Source organism: Pelodiscus sinensis, chromosome 5 (genome assembly GCF_052426305.1).
Source record: "Pelodiscus sinensis isolate ZL-2025 chromosome 5, ASM5242630v1, whole genome shotgun sequence".
Classification (NCBI taxonomy): Eukaryota; Metazoa; Chordata; order Testudines; family Trionychidae; genus Pelodiscus; species Pelodiscus sinensis.
In genome coordinates this window covers 39,733,357-39,749,367 of record NC_143056.1, presented here as the reverse complement: position 1 = coordinate 39,749,367, position 16,011 = coordinate 39,733,357, and the positions used below count along the sequence as shown (strand labels likewise).

At 40.4% G+C, this 16,011-nt stretch overlaps 1 protein-coding gene across 3 annotated transcripts in view; it reads left to right on the top strand.

Annotated features, from left to right (window-relative positions):
- The window catches only part of NRXN3 (neurexin 3), a 1,560,739-nt gene that overhangs the window by 1,541,924 nt on the left and 2,804 nt on the right, over positions 1 to 16,011 (top strand). The gene's annotated exons all lie outside the window — the stretch shown is intronic.

The following is a 16,011-nucleotide window of genomic DNA, read 5'->3' as shown; positions in this document are numbered from 1 at the left end:
ATTTATTGGAAATAGTGTATGCTGGACCTGCTAAGCAGCTAGCACTGTATATGGGTAGAGCCCCGCAAATCTGTGGACATCCACTTTATATCCATGGGATATGGATATGGATATCTGTGTCTTTTTTTGTGTGGCTATAGTTGCATAAGTAAGACAAATTCTCCAATATGTATCAATATGGGTATGGTCCTGATAATATTGGGATGTGAAGTTGCCAATTTTCTAATCGCACAAACCCAAAAGTCCTTGCCTCATCCACTGCCCTGCACCAAGGCCCCATGTCCCCCCTTGTTCCATCCTGCTCCATACCTCATTCACTCTCCCCCATCCTCGCTCACTTTCACCAGGCCAGGACAGGGGTTTGTGGTATGGGCGGAGGTAAGGGTTCTGGCTAGGAGTGAGGGATACGGGGTGTGGCCAGAAATGGGGGATTCAGGGTATGAGAGAGAACTGTAGGCTGGGGTGGGAGACTGCGATGCAGGAGGGGGATGACAGCTCTGGCAGGGGATGTGGGATTTGGAGTGGAGCTGGGCAAGAGGAGTTTAGAGTGCAGGAGAGGGCTAGGGGAAGAGGTTCAGGGCTGGGGCAAGGGGTTGGAGTGTGCAGGCTCTGTCTGGGGGTGCAGGCTCTGATGTGGGGCTGGGATTAAGGGCTTTGGAGTGCAGGAGGAGGTAAAGTCTCTTGGAAGGATTTTGGGTGCAGAAGGGGGCTCCGGTTTGGGGTACAGGAAAGGTGCCGGTGCAGACTCCAGAGAAGAGTTTGGGTGTGGGAGGAAATGCAGGGCTGGGGCAGGATTTGGGGTGCAGGAGGGGATTTGGGGCATGTTAGCTGGCAGGGGCAGGAGGCTCTGCAGCTTCCAGCCCATGGCACTTGGGGTGGGAGCAGCACCCAGAGCCCTCTGGCTGCCCCAGCACATAGGAGCTGGATGTGCCAGTCACTTCCCGGAACCAGGGCAAACAAGGAGCCTGCCTTGGTTCCGCTGTGCCACTGACTGGACTCTTAGTGGCTTGGTCAGCAGTGCTAATCAGAGCCATCAGGGTCCTCTTTTGTCCAGGTATTCCAGACAAAAAATGGACGTTTGGCAATCCTAAAAGGATGGTTAGCCTCCCTTTGTCTCCCCAGGAGCTGCTTTCCCTACTTCATCCAAACTCATTCCCAGACCCCACATCTCCTCCTGCACCCCAGTACCCTACCCTGAGCTCCCGCCTGCACCTAACCTCTAACCCAGACCCTGCAGCTCCTCCGTTAATATCATAGAATAGTGTAGCCCTTGACCTCTTACCAAATTCCTGGAGTGCCCCCCTTCCCATCGAAAATTATTGCCCACTCTTGCTTTATGGCAATTCCTATGCTCAATGTTATGCTGAAACCACTAACGCAGGATTCTCTTTCTCAGAGAAAAACATTTTGGTTTTGGACAACATAAGAACAAGAGAAAACAATGTGTTTTACTGCTGCTGCCCTACAAGCTAGGTATTAATAGAGTAATTCTTCCTCGGTACTAATTGGGCTGACTATGTGCAAAGAGTTAAGGCTACACTGGAAAGAATTTTTCCTGACAACTCCTGCCTGTAGGAAACAGTTCTCAAATGCTGCTGACTTGCTTTGATTCCTGGCTGAATCTTCTTAACTGTAATCACTCCACAGGGATGTCACCACTCTGGAACCATATTGCTCTGTTTCATTCATCTTCCCTTCATTCCTACAGGGCCAGAGCATGGCTCTTTTGCCTCAGCTCATATTGGAGGAGTTCAGAGAGCAGTTGGAGGAAGAATTCTGGTTGTGTCCTCCATAGTTTCTTTGCGTGAGGAGCCCTGGGGAGCACAAGGAGGGTCTTCTGGCCAATGCACTGGGCATATGGGGCCATGGACCCATGCTATCTTTAGGCAGAGTCATTGTCCGTGTGTTAGCTTTGTGTTTATGCCAGGGCAAGGGCATAAATGAAGGAAGACTCCATCCCTTTTGCATGCCCAAAGAAGCCCTTAATGTATTTTTCTTGCTTTTCTTTAATATGAATTCTTGCCAGAGAAGCACTAACTGGAGAAAAATTGCTGCAGACACTACTTGAAGCCGAAAGCAGATGCATAGATAAGGGTGTATTTTTCTCGGTTGTATAGCTAACCTACTTACAGGGCTATGTGCATCACTCAGTTCATTGGAATCTCTCCATTTGTCTCTTTTAACTGACTGTTCAACAGAACCAGGCGCTTAAGAGCTTTTGTCACTATCATCTCAGTCCTGCTTCAGTATGGAAATATGCCTCTAAATGAGCCTAAAAAGCATTGTCTGATAACTAAAGTAGGATTATATAAGTATGCAAAAAAGCAGTTAGGGGGCCTGGGCTGTGCGGTGGGGAAATGTGATTTTCCTTTTATCACAGAAGATCTTGGTTCTCATTCTAATTAGGTTACAATAGAAGAGGAAATTGAATTTACAGAATTCATCTTTTCGCTACTGTTAGTGCACATGAAAATCAGAATGAAAAAGGTCCCATGATAGGAGATCTTCACTAAGGAAAAGACTAGGACTGGGCTTAGGGAATCTTGCAGAAGTTCATCAACACTGTGATTTGGAGGCCTAGGTAGGGTGACCAGATGTCCTGATTTTATAGGGACAATCCCGATAATCAGATCTTTGTCTTATATAGATGCCTATTATCTTCCACATATTGTCCCAATTTTTCATGCTTGCTATCTGGTCACCTTAAGTCTAGGCTGGGATAGCAGGGGGGGGTGGTACTGGTTAGTGTTGAGATACATGAGTAAAGTTGCGTGGGAGAATAAAGGATTGAAATAGGATGGGGTTTCACATGTTGGGGATGAGGTCAGTTGACCGTTTGGTGCAAGTTGAGGACTGAAATAACTGAGAACATTATAGTAGCTTATGGTAGAGCTGGGGGAAAGGGGAGTAGTACCATTTAAAAATGCTGTTGAAAGGGAGAGAGATGTGTTGACCATTCTGTGTTGGAGACATTTATATAGCACCTGCCTTCAGTATACCTAGTACAGTCCAGCTCTGTTGGTCTCAGATTACCTACCTGGCCCTAGCAGCTGGCCACTTTGAACAGCGAAGGGCTACAGCAGGCCAGGAGCCTGTCCAAGGTCAAGCTGGGATGCTGCTTAGGATAATTTTAAAATGTCATTAAAAGAAAAGTAAAACTAGAAAACTCCTGAAAATAGCAGGTACAATTGACATAACCGGAGCTGCTCCAAAAGGAGGACATTTTTTTTGGAAAAAATCCATTTACAAAATTGGAATGTTGATTAAAATGTCATTTGAAAAATCAAAATTAAGGAAACTTTTGCCAACTCTGTATAAACATTACTTTTCTGTTCTTCAAATCAAATCTTTTAGCCCCTTAAGATACTGAGTACAGATGTGGTCGCCTCATCTCAAAAAAGAAATATTGGCATTCGAAAAGGTTCAGAAAAGGGCAACACAGATAAAAAAGGGTTTGGAAAGGGTCCCATACGAAGAGAGATTAAAAAGACTTGGACTTTCCATCTGAGAAAAGAAGAGACTAAGGGGGGATATTGATAGAGGTCTATAAAATCATGACTGGTATGAAAAAAGTGAATAAGGAAAAGTCATGTACTTATTCCCTCAATATAAGAACTAGGGGTCACCAAATAAAATGAATAGGCAGCACATTTAAAACAAACAAACAAAAGGAAGTTTTTCTTCACTCAGTGCACAGTCAACTGTGGAACTCCTTGCCAGAGGATGCAGTGAAGGCTAGAACTATAATAGGGTTCAAAAAAAGAGTTAGATAGATGCATGGAGGTTAAGTCAATCAATGGCTATTAGCTAGGATGGGTAGGAATGGTGTCTCTAGCCTCTGTTTGTGTGGAAATGGGTGACAGAAGAGGGATCACAGGAGGATTACCTGTTGTGATTCCTCCCTCTGGGGCATCTAGTACTGACCGCTGTCGGCAGACAGGATACTGGGCTAGATGGACCTTTGGTCTGACCCAGTATGGCCGTTCTTATGAGCACTTTAGTCCCAATCTTTCAATCTCGCTTGAATAGTTGAAAATAAAAGTGACAGCATGCTGCAAAATATGTATTAGTTATTTTCATTTTTACAACCTTTGCTTGTGTTTCTGAAGGAAGTTGCAGGATAGTAACCACTGCACATAAAAATAGCACAAGAGCAGCAAAGTATTTAGTTTTGGAAATATTTTCAAAGCAGTTTGCAAACTGGGGAACCTGTATTAATCTTTACTTAAATTTGTATTTAAGCATTTAGGGCTGGATTTTTCATTGAAGTGCTACTGTGGCACAAATGCACCGCTGTAAATTTTAAGTGTAGTCATAACCTCTGTGACAAATTCAAGCTAATTTCTTGGCAATGCAGGTGAAAAGGTTTCAGAGAAAAATCCCAACAATGAATCCTAGTACACTGAATATAGGTATTTCATTATTCTTAAGATACATCTGCAGGTCACAACAAGGAATGGTTGAACTTCAAAGCTTAAATGCCTCATTGTGAAATTTCCTGAATACTGATGAACCCTGTTAAACCAGAGGCTAAGAATCCTGGTAGGTCATGGTGCCCAGGGACAGCAGTTTTGAAAGTTTACATAACAACAAATGACTCCTCTGTAGCTTGCAGTAGCCTCACTGCTGCCATTGTTCTTTTATTTCCAACCAATCCTGTCTCATTCACAAATTAACCCCAAAAATCATTTCTCATGGATCAGTCCAGTGGGTTCAGCCACAGTAGCCAAGTGTGCATATATGTATTGTCCCTGAGGTTCACCTAGCCAGGTTTCCCAATCCTCAGTCGAACCTCTCCCCCCACTTAACACAGTCCCCAAAGGGATGCAGTATATAGTTCCAGCGCACTCTTCCAGTAGAGGCAGAGACCATTCCCGCCACATTGTAGTAGCCAGGGTAGTCTCATGCCTTTCCCCCTTCAGTGGAAGTTGGGCTTTTCTCATGCAGCTCCCATCTCCCTATCTACCTTTACCAGCGTGGGACACTTTTTCAATGTGCATCCAAAGATGAAGTTGTAGGATTCAGTGTCTCTCTATTATTTATTTGTATTTCATGTTCACAAAGTTTAGCTTTGTTCCCTGAATGGCTCCAAAAGTATTATTGCCCGTCCTGCTAACAATAACCCTCATCTGGAAGCTCTCCATATCATACGTTGTATACAAAACTATCGTTTTTTTTCTCAATTTCTAGCTCTAGTAAAGCCCAATAAGACTGATTATTAATAATTTTTGTTACCAGTAAAACTTTTTATAACATGCAAAGGGTCCGATTTTGCAGTTCTTATGCATTGACTTCAATGAGAGTTTTACCTATATAAGGCTTTATTATGGCCTGAAGGCTCAAATATTTAATACCAGGTGTATTGTTTACTATTGTGAATTGTACAGTATCTTCAGTGGGGCTAATCACAGGGCCAGTCCTACAAACACTTACTACCAGACTAATGCTTACTGCACAGAGTAGTTCCATTGGGTCAGATTGTGAATCCCCCATTGGAAATAGGCCCTTTGATGCTGTGTGAGTAATTGCTGACTGTTGGGAATAACAGATTAATCAGCATTATACCACAAGCATTTGCCTGTTCAGACTTCCATGGCAGTAATCATTATTTTAAGTAACAAGTATTTCAGCAAATGAATTCTACAGCCCTTCCTGAAGATGATTATTATCTACTCCTATGAATAATCCCCAAAAGATGAGTCACACAAATGCTCCATCATGAGCCTTGGCTAGAGAACTGGGCCTTGAGTAAAGACTATGTTATACTGGGCATGAAATATATTTCCTAGGATCTCTTGCAATTTCTCTCCCTCCCACCTCCCCTCGCCACAACCCTTCTAATCTCTTCCCATAACCCGCACAGAACCTTTTGGAATGTACTTTGCCCTTACTGGACAGGCATGGAATGATATACTACCTTGTTCCTTCCCTGAATCGTCTTCTTTGCTAACTTTCCCTACCCTCCCTCCCAAGTCCCAGCTTGCTGTTCTGTTTTTCTACTTTCCCTAAATGCAACTTACTTTAAGCATGCATTATTATTAACATCCTACAGTAAAATGAAGCTATTATACAACCCATTTGTCAATCTCAGCCAATTTCTTCTTTCTTTTCCTATGTCTATTTATGACGTACATCCAGACTGCACGTCCTTTTTTCCCTTGTGTTTATTTAAACAAAAAGTAATTTAAAAAAGCAGTACATTGGTGGGTGGGGAATTTTTTTGGCCAAAAATTAAAAGAAAATTAAAATGGAGGGAATGCAATCCATGGGCAAAAAATATCCAAATGATGAAAGTGTCCCTAGACTGCTTTGTCTGTTCCTTTTCAATGTGTGCATCTGGTTTGTTCATCTTTGAAAGTGTGTGGAATATTTTTTCTTTAAAAATAAAATTAAAAAAAAACCACAGTTGTTCTTTTCTCCCTTCTTGCTGGGGAATAAAGTGCTTTTTTGTTGTTTTTTTGTTTTTTTAGTGTATCTCTATATATCTATATTTTGATGTATTTCTTTTCGATGGTTGGATTTCTATCTTAGATTCGGGTTGTTCCAATCTAATGACAACAAAAAACAAAAGTTATGAATTGTTTTCTGCAAGTTTCCCTTTCCCTCTTTAAACAAAGAACTACTTCACCTGCAGAATCCTACATCCATACTTTCCAGACCATGGTTCTAAAGAATCTGAATTTAAAACTATCCAATTCAGGGAGAAAGAATACTAAAGTGCCCCTGGCATTTAAAATAATGGCTTCATTCACTGAAGCAACTAATGTCTCCAGTTCCTTAGAGCATTGATGTCAACTTCTTGGTGAACTTGAAGCTGGTCATAGCTGCAGTTGAAGTTGTTCTAATTCCAATGCATAAAACTAGTTTTCTTGTTTTTTGTTTTTAATCTCTATTATTATTCTTCTTATTATTATTAGTTTATGTATTTTTACTGCTATTTTTAGTAGGAAAAAAAGCTTTAACTGTTTTCATAATTTGAGAAGCTTTAATGAAACTAATTATTATTATTAATTTTTTGTAACTTGCATGTTGAAGAAGTTGCAGCTTAGGGTTTGTGAGATTGTCAATGTTAGAGTTCTGTTCTTTCTTTTTGTTGATGGGCATGAATATGCTCATTTGTTTTTGTATATTGCCCATCCCTTCCTTACAGCCAGAAGCTCTAATGCTGCTAGATCACTCCGTGCCGCCCTTACATGGACATGGCAACTGACTTACACTTTCACTCCCATCATCTTCATCTCCTGTGTAGTACACTCATAGATTTTACACTCCCACCCCATCCACCCTAGGCATCTTTTTTCTTCCCATAAGTCCCTTCCCCCTACCCTTTCTTTAGCATTGTTAAAATTTTATGTGCCGTCATTCATTCCTTAAAACACACAAAAAAATTCTAGAAAAAAAAGAAAAGAAAATGTTTTTAAAAATATATATTGAATTGACCAAAAAGACAAAAAATAAACGCTTGAATCTCAAAAAGCATTAGATCTGTGGATACATAAACAATCAAAGTAAATTCTAAGTATACAGTTTTTTTCCAATTATAATATGTGAAACATTTTACACAAATCAGACATATAATTTATAACCAAAAATAACAGAGAAAAAAGTTCAAATTTGTTAAGGTGCAAGATTTTTTTCTGTTCATGTTATGTGGTGTGGATGTATGTGTTGTTGCCTCCCTGTATCACCCTTTGTCGTAAAATAATTATATTTAAATAAAGAAATAAACATTTTGCTAAAAAAAAGTTTTTAAGAAACGACAACAAAGCAAAAAAAAAAAAAAGAGCAAGTTTCAAGAATGTGGCAATTCTACTTGTCCAAGAGCATTCTTACACAACTTTCTTTTGTAAATTTTTCTTTCATGCCAAAAAACATGCGGGCAATTTGTTGATGTAAGTTGACTATATGAAATCAATGTGGTATGCTTTCTTCTGGCTAATTTTATCTATATTTTGAGTACTTTTTTTAAAAAAAGAACATTTTTTTATTTCCTGTATTTTTTTTTCAGTTTTCTTGGGTTTATCTTTCTTTTCCTGGTAAAGCGAATGACCTGATGTTGCTGTTCTTGTTTTATTTTTTCCAAGAGCTTAATTTTTGTTGTGTAATTTTTATTTTCTAGTATATGGTTTGTTTTTAGAAAAAAAGCATACATTTCTTTAATTTTTGGATATGTTTGTTTGAGTATTTGCTGTTATGTTACATGCTATCTCGATGTTGTCGGTTACATGACTGTACTACTCTTTGTAGGAGGGGGTGAAGAAGCCCAGGGTAATTGACTCCCACTCTCTGTCAGTTCTTGCCCCAGTCCCTTTTGCCTCCCACAGAAAGAATCAGCGGTAATGCCAAGATTTTTCTCTCATATGTAAATTTCTTGTAGCATGGTGCATAGATTATATTCCAGGGAAATGCAAGGGAAGTTTCTTTACACACTGGTCCCCGGTTGGCAATAGTCTCCTTGCTCTGATCTCCAGTCCCTGCTCCCCACTCTATTCCTACAGAAGCATTTTTCTTCCTGCTAACTTCCCAGTTTCTTGCTTTTGCCACAGTCAAAAAGCTACTCTCAAGTGTACTGTTACAGAGCAAACCCATCAACCAAGATGGCCCTAGCATCATGACTGCAAATATCTTCTAGCAATGTAGCATTTAGTTCCTCTCTTCCTCTCCCAACATTTGAATGTCATGGACTTTTAAAATTCTCCATCTCACGAGGAGCTTCTTCCCTGCAGCATGAATGACACTGGATTACACTGAGTTACTGGTAAAAACAAAAAAAAATGTCTTGCCTTTAGGACAGGTGGACTTTTAAAGGGCCAGCATGATAGCATGCTGCTAAGCTGTTAACTCAAATTCAACTGACAGCTTCACTGAAGAACTGATGCTGTAAATGGAGCAGGTAATTATGTTGACTAGCAAGTTGTCATTATTGTCAGTGAATCAAGTGGGTTTAAAACAGTAATGGGAGAAATTCAAAAGAGTTTGATTAAGCTTCTGTTTGGTTCAGAGAATCAGTTCAAAGTCTGAATGCTTAAATAAACATTTTTTATTTAAAACTCAGGCAGGAAACATAATAAGAAGCAGCCATCTTATGAGAGTGCCACTGGCTGTGATTACATCTTAAAAACCGTAAGTTCCTTTTCCTGGGGCATTTCCCCATTCCAGGCACATTGAAACTGGAATTAGCTGAGGCAACAAATGACTTAGAGCAACAACGTACACTAAACATCATACTAAATGAAGATCCATCACATCCTATTTTTACACCCCCCCCCCCAGTGGAAGCTAAGTCCTTCTTTTGTCTGAAATAGATCTCTTATCCCTAGTTATCAAAACTCAGGCCTTGCGGTAAGTGACCATGTCTCTCTAAATATGAATAAACTTTAGGGACCAACTTTGAAATCAGGGGGAGTTTTGACATTGACTTCAGTGTGATGTTATTGCTTTTTGCCACTAGAAAAGTCAATTTTGTTGGAAATTCCTGTAAACAGGGTCTTATTATGTGGGGGAGGGCCTCACATATTTGAAAGCAATCTGGTCCCCATAACTAGGGGTTTGGCTACTCATGTTGGGAATAATTGGTGCTTACTGTTTTGTAAGGCAGGGGGAGTCAGGTAATTGAGGCAGAAGTCTGAAGCACCCCATTGCGGAAGTGATGCTTGCCCTTGTGTTGCTGACAGTCAGTTTCAATTAAATGAGGTTGGAAAGAGGTGAGAGAATATTAAAAATGCTCATCTGCTAGATTTCATATTAGCATCAGATTTCCTGTGACTCAAGAACTGTGGTTTGAATATTTTCCCACTTCACCCTCAACGAACTCACTTGAGACCAAACCTCAAAAAGCATTTTAAAAACTCAGTGACTTAATGAGACTTTCTTGGCACCCAACGTGCATATATGGGGAGTGGCAGGGAAGGGATTATTTTCCATAGCAGGATATTTCAGACTAAGAATTGAGTTGAGTTTTAGAGCAAGAGAATAAGAATAAAATGTAAATGAGAGCCTTTAGATGTGAAATTTCAATACCTGAGATGTGAATATGCTGTGCCTTAAAGATTTTCAGCCACATCTGGAGGAGACAGTGTTGTGTCCCTTTATATTCATCCTGAGAGTTAGAAGTTGAATCTGCCAGGATTCTTTGTGTGTGTGTGCTTTTTGTGCTGCCTCTCTTTGATGCCTGAATCTCCAGTGAAACAGGCTTAGCCAGAAAGATAGAATTGGAGGCTGGTTTTTTTTTGTTTGTTTGTTTTTTGGCTAGGTGCCCTCTACATTCATGATTGACCCACAACATCCTCACAGTTCAGAAGGCTTCTATTATATTTTTTACACACCATCTTTTCCAGTGACAAAGAGCCCTTACTGTAGATCAGCCCCAGAGGTATGAATTATATATCTATAAAGCACTCATAAAGGAAAGAAACAGGGTAGCCTTCAAGGGTAAAGTAGAACTTTTATATCCCCAGTGGTCTTACCAGTTTAAAGCACAGCCCTCTCAAAAAAGTATAAGTTTATAGGAGTACACACTGTGCTTGTCCCAGGAAAGAAGAAATCCAAAGGAAGCCCTTGGATATTAGTGTTTTATTAGGTTGGGTCTTCGCCCCACACAGAACTCAGTCCTTTTGGCACTATTATTGTTCTTTTGCATTTATTCCCAGTCATTTGGGCTCTTATTCTGCATCACTGCCACAGCAGCAGAAGCCATTTTATCTCTTCCTTTGTATTTCATCTTTTAGCGCTGTGCTGTCAACACTAGCTATCTCAGTTGCACAGCTGTCTTCAGGGAGCACCCATCCACTGGGGAAAGAGGACAAGGGCAATGGACAGGACTGCACACAGAAAAGGCCCTGCTATCTTCTTAGGGGGATTTGAATTCTAAAAACTGGTACTGAATCCACAGCTCATCCACTAGCACCATTAACTGATTCTTGCTTTCCACACAAAGCAATAGCAGCCTAAACCCAGCATCCCATTTCTCTGCAGCTGAATCTCAATCAGAGAGTGGCAGGTGGGAATTTCACTGTGCATTTTCTAAGAGTTAGCTGTACAACTCTTAGTAACAGTGGACCAAATCACAAAGAACTTCCAAGAATCTTAGCAGTAATGTAACACTTTTTACCATCAGATTTCTTTTCAAACTATTAATTAACAGACTTTATCCTGACCATTTATTTAATGAAAGTCAGATGACTGCAATCCCCTACAACTATTGACAAAGCTGGGGTTTGCTTCTCCATATTTCTAATATCTCTTAGGGTATGTCTACTCAGCAGGACTTAACTCAAAATACGCTATGCAAATTGAGCTGTGTCAGTTGCGTAGCTTATTTTGAAATTGGGAGCACTTATTTCGAATTAGAGCATTCTTCCCCGACTTCCCTTGCTTCTTGTACATTGAGTCCAAGTAAGAAGTCCTCCAGCTTGCCAGTATTTCAACATCATTTTTAAGTAACTGCAGGCTGTGTAGATGTGGACTACACTATTTTGAAGTAACGCTAGTTATTTCAAAATAATGTCGCTGTGTAAACGTACCCTTTTGGTGCTGGTTTATTTCTTTGACCAGTAAAATGAGCACTGACTATATAGGGAAGGACCAGACCTTTCAAGGACTGCACCACAGTGCAAGTGTGAGAATGTTTCAACTCTTAGCTGTAGGCAGTGATTTCTAGGCTCAGCGTGTGCATATCATCAAGTAACACACCTCAATGCTCCTTCCTCACTGGGGGTATGTCTACACTACCCTCCTAGTTCGAACTAGGAGGGTAATGTAGGCATACCGCACTTGCAAATGAAGCCCGGGATTTGAATTTCCCGGGCTTCATTTGCATAAGCGGGGCTCCGCCATTTTTAAATCCCCGCTCGTTCGAACCCTGTGCCGCGTGGCTACACGCGGCACAAACTAGGTAGTTCGAACTAGGCTTCCTAGTTCGAACTACCGTTACTCCTCATTCCACGAGGAGTAACGGTAGTTCGAACTAGGAAGCCTAGTTCGAACTACCTAGTTCGTGCCGCGTGTAGCCGCGCGGCACAGGGTTCGAACGAGCGGGGATTTAAAAATGGCGGAGCCCCGCTTATGCAAATGAAGCCCGGGAAATTCAAATCCCGGGCTTCATTTGCAAGTGCGGTATGCCTACATTACCCCGCTAGTTCGAACTAGCGGGGTAGTGTAGACATACCCTGGGTTATTGTTGGGAAATCCTGTATGAGATACTAGCCAATTTTAGTGCAAATGAAAGAACATTCTGCCTCCGAACCAATAACCAAACCAAGCCATGAATTCCAAGAGCTACAAGGCCTCAGCAACTTTGACCAATGTATTTCTTGGTAGGGAGATGATTGCTCTAAAATCCACGAACCTCAGGAGAAGGAACATTAATTGTGTCTCTATTTTTGGGTGTAGCCTGCACACATGTTATGGCTTACTAGACATGCCGGCCAAATTCAGAAGTGAGATTGAATGATTCCAAGAAAGTCTAAGTGCGTCTGCACAGCACCCTAAACTCAAAATAAGATTCGAGTTGCATATCTTATTTCAAATCTATTTTGAAATAGCTTATTTTGAAATTTGGTCCGTGTACGCAGTGCCAAATTTTGAAATAATGTGCTATTTTGAGACATCCCTTTACCCTCATAGAATGAGGTTATCAGGATGTCAAAATATTTCGGAATAATGGGCAGCGTGTGTAGACACGAGGTAGCTATTTCAGGATATACCCCGAAATAGCCCTGAAGTACAGACATACCCTAAGTTGTCTCAGTCATGCTCTCATATGCCTTTTAAGACTTAGACTCTGTTAGACTCACCTCTGAATTTGGCTCAGTGTCTGCTTTCTGAGCTACTTTTGTTCACCAAGAGGCAGTATCTTCTGTCAGTTACATATGTGGAACATCACTAATCCTACTAGCTCTGTTTCTCTTCTGGATGTTTCATGAAAAACACAACCATTTTATAAAGCCATTATATTTGATCATTAACTGCAATTAAAAGAAAATCATATAAAAATTAATTGCTTTTTAATGCAAGTGGTTGTTCTACTAATGAATGGTTTGTCTTCTAGTTTTTAAAACTAAATATTTCCATCTCCTTGAGGTCAAGTCCAGAGAGCTGATTGTGTAGTGGACTAAAGTATTTCCTGGTGGGAAGAAAGCTGCCCAAAATAGTGCCCCATTGGCAGATCAGCTGAAGCCATTTGTAAGCATAGTAGCTCTTAATAACAAAGGCACTTTAGAAGCTTTTGATGGGCAATTAAAAACTGCCAAACATCTGACTCCAGTTGTGTGTCACAGATGGTGCGCTAAAATTGCAGATGAATGCATTGTATAATGGTGGATGAATTGATCTTAAAATCACTTAAAGGGCTGCTCTCAGCCACTCAACAGACCTCAAATGACTTTCAGGGACTTCAATTCCCCACTCAACAGACTGTTCAATTTCATATTTGGCTTAAAATTCCATTATTTTATTCCATCTTATCTAGTCCAATAGACCTTCTTTGGATAGATGAGCTTTTCCTGAAGGCCCTTGTTCAAGTTTGGCCAGAGACCATGTGATAAAATGCACTATCTGTGGCCCATGCTAACAATGGACAGAAAACAAGCTTCTGAAACTGTAGTATAAACAGGAACACGACAAGCTCCTATTATCATTTCACAAGCAGTAGATCGGAATCACAGGTTCACAAAATTCAATGTAGTTGTTTGGTAAACTGCAGAGTAATGATGCCCTTTGTCTTTCCCAGAGGTGGGAAGAACATTGCCTGGAAGGTCAGAAAATGAAATGACGTCTCCAAATTACCATTTTCATCCGAACAAGTTTTGCTCCACAAGTATAGTAAGAGGCAAAATAAAATAATGGATTCTGATTTGGGGCTAATTTCAGTGCTACTTAAGTAAACATTAAAGTTTCCATTGGCTTCCATGATACCAGCATTTTACTCCTACTGAAGGATACAAACAACTGTTTGAAATACTGAAGGTAGTACATTTTAGAGGCTATAAGATAACATTTGTACACTCTAATTGTTAATTAAAAATGACTGCTGCCCAAGTAAATCTGATGGTAAACCTGCAAGGACCCAGCAAACAAGATTTAGGACAAAATCATATTCTCTGATCAGTAGCATATGGTGGCATGTGTTTTGCAGAACTACCATTGGCATCAATGAAATTCAGTGTGAAACAAATGCAGAAAATACAGTAGAGCACCACAGTGCAGATAGCATAATTTTTGACCCGAATGCCATTCAACAGTCATTTGGTGAAAACAATTAACACTAATTAATTAAGTCAAAGCCTCAGTGAATTAATTAAGTCAAAGTCTTTTACTCAGTCTGATTCTCTATTGCCTTGCACTCTCTGAAGCAATTTATACTTGTGCAAAGTATAAAAAATCATACTAAATCCCCAGAATTCTCCACTCACATTTGTGGTCACATTGTACATAACTAGGCAATCAGTTTACTGATGTCAATGATTATGCAACATACATGGCCCTCGATTTATATCTAGTCCTTCCTAAGGCAAAACGCCTATTGAAATCAATGGGAACTTGTCAGAGGACGATTTACCTTAGGATGTCGAGATATAGCCCAGCTAGCTTAAATGCCTTACAAAACTATCACTAAAAGCAAAATTTACATGCAAAGGCAACATGACTCAATTTAAAAAAACAAGTAGAATTCTACAATTAAGCACAAGATTGTGTGACCTGAATATAGGTGAGTATAATCCACTAAGCTTCAATACCCATATAAAAGTCAAGTGGTCTCATAGCTCCCTGAACCTGAAAATAAGTAACATGTGAATCACACCAGTATCCCAATAAAACAACAACAACCTAAAACATAGAAGCCCTCTCATTGCCTGCAGGTACCATACTGGTGCTGAGATGTGAAAGTGACCATGGGTCTCTTATTTTCAGAGATAATGAGCTTGAATATGGAGAGAGTGATGGCTGCTGGTTCTTCACAGCGCAAGCACTCCTTGATAGCAGATTATGAGAGTTTCTCATTTAGTATCTGCTTCACAGAAAGCTGTCTGCCAGGCTAGAGAAAAAGTAACATTCATCACCATCATCAGCACAGAGAGAAATGTGAGAAAGTGCAGGGTGGAGATTACTTCTCGCTTTTAAGGCCCTGGCTCAAATCCTGATTTAGGTCATCTTACTCCTTATATATCCATATAATTGAAACAACATAGTTTGGCACAATCAATGAGGATTGTCTGTGTGTCCACTTAAAGCACAACATTGAAACAACAAGGAGAATTGCAGATCAAGCTTAGGGAGCATTGGCAGAGCTGAGAAGGGTCCAGGAAACAAAAAGGGCTAGAATTAGCAGAGGATATTGAGGATCAAAAAGACAGACATGCATTAAGGAGCTCTCTCTTCCTTCTTGCACTACATCTAATGCCAACCACAATGGTCCATCCCTACCTTTCATGAGCACTTCATTCATTTTCTCAATTTAAAAACAGGATGAACAAGCAGAAAAGGTTGAACTGGGAAGAATTTGCAAGTTGCTATGGAACTCAAATGTCAGAGAAGAAAAATGCTCCTATAATGACAAGAAAGATGAGAGGAAAAACTGGTGAAAATAAGCATACTTTTGCAGTAAACTCCAACCCAAGATAACAATACTGTATGGAGATTAAGAGTCATTCCACCATTAAGCATTCCTTTTCCTACATGATAAATGAAAACGAAACCATGTTAAGTTTGATTTCTGCACAGTCACTTGAGAGTATCTTCAGGTCCCCAAACCCTTTGGTCCTCAGGATTTCAAAATTTTTTCACTTGAAAATACCTAGCGGAAATTAAAAGAGAAAGGAACTAGAATGGCCAGTTTACCTGTCTCAAGTGCAGGATTAGGCAGAAAGCTGCCCAGGACCCCAGAAAAGTGTTTTGAGAGTGTGGCTAGGGGCAGGAATCTGCCTCCATGACACTTCTTCTTAACTTCTGAGTCCTCTACCACCTTTGAGCTCAGTGAATTGAATATGATGCACTGTGTCACTAATATTTACT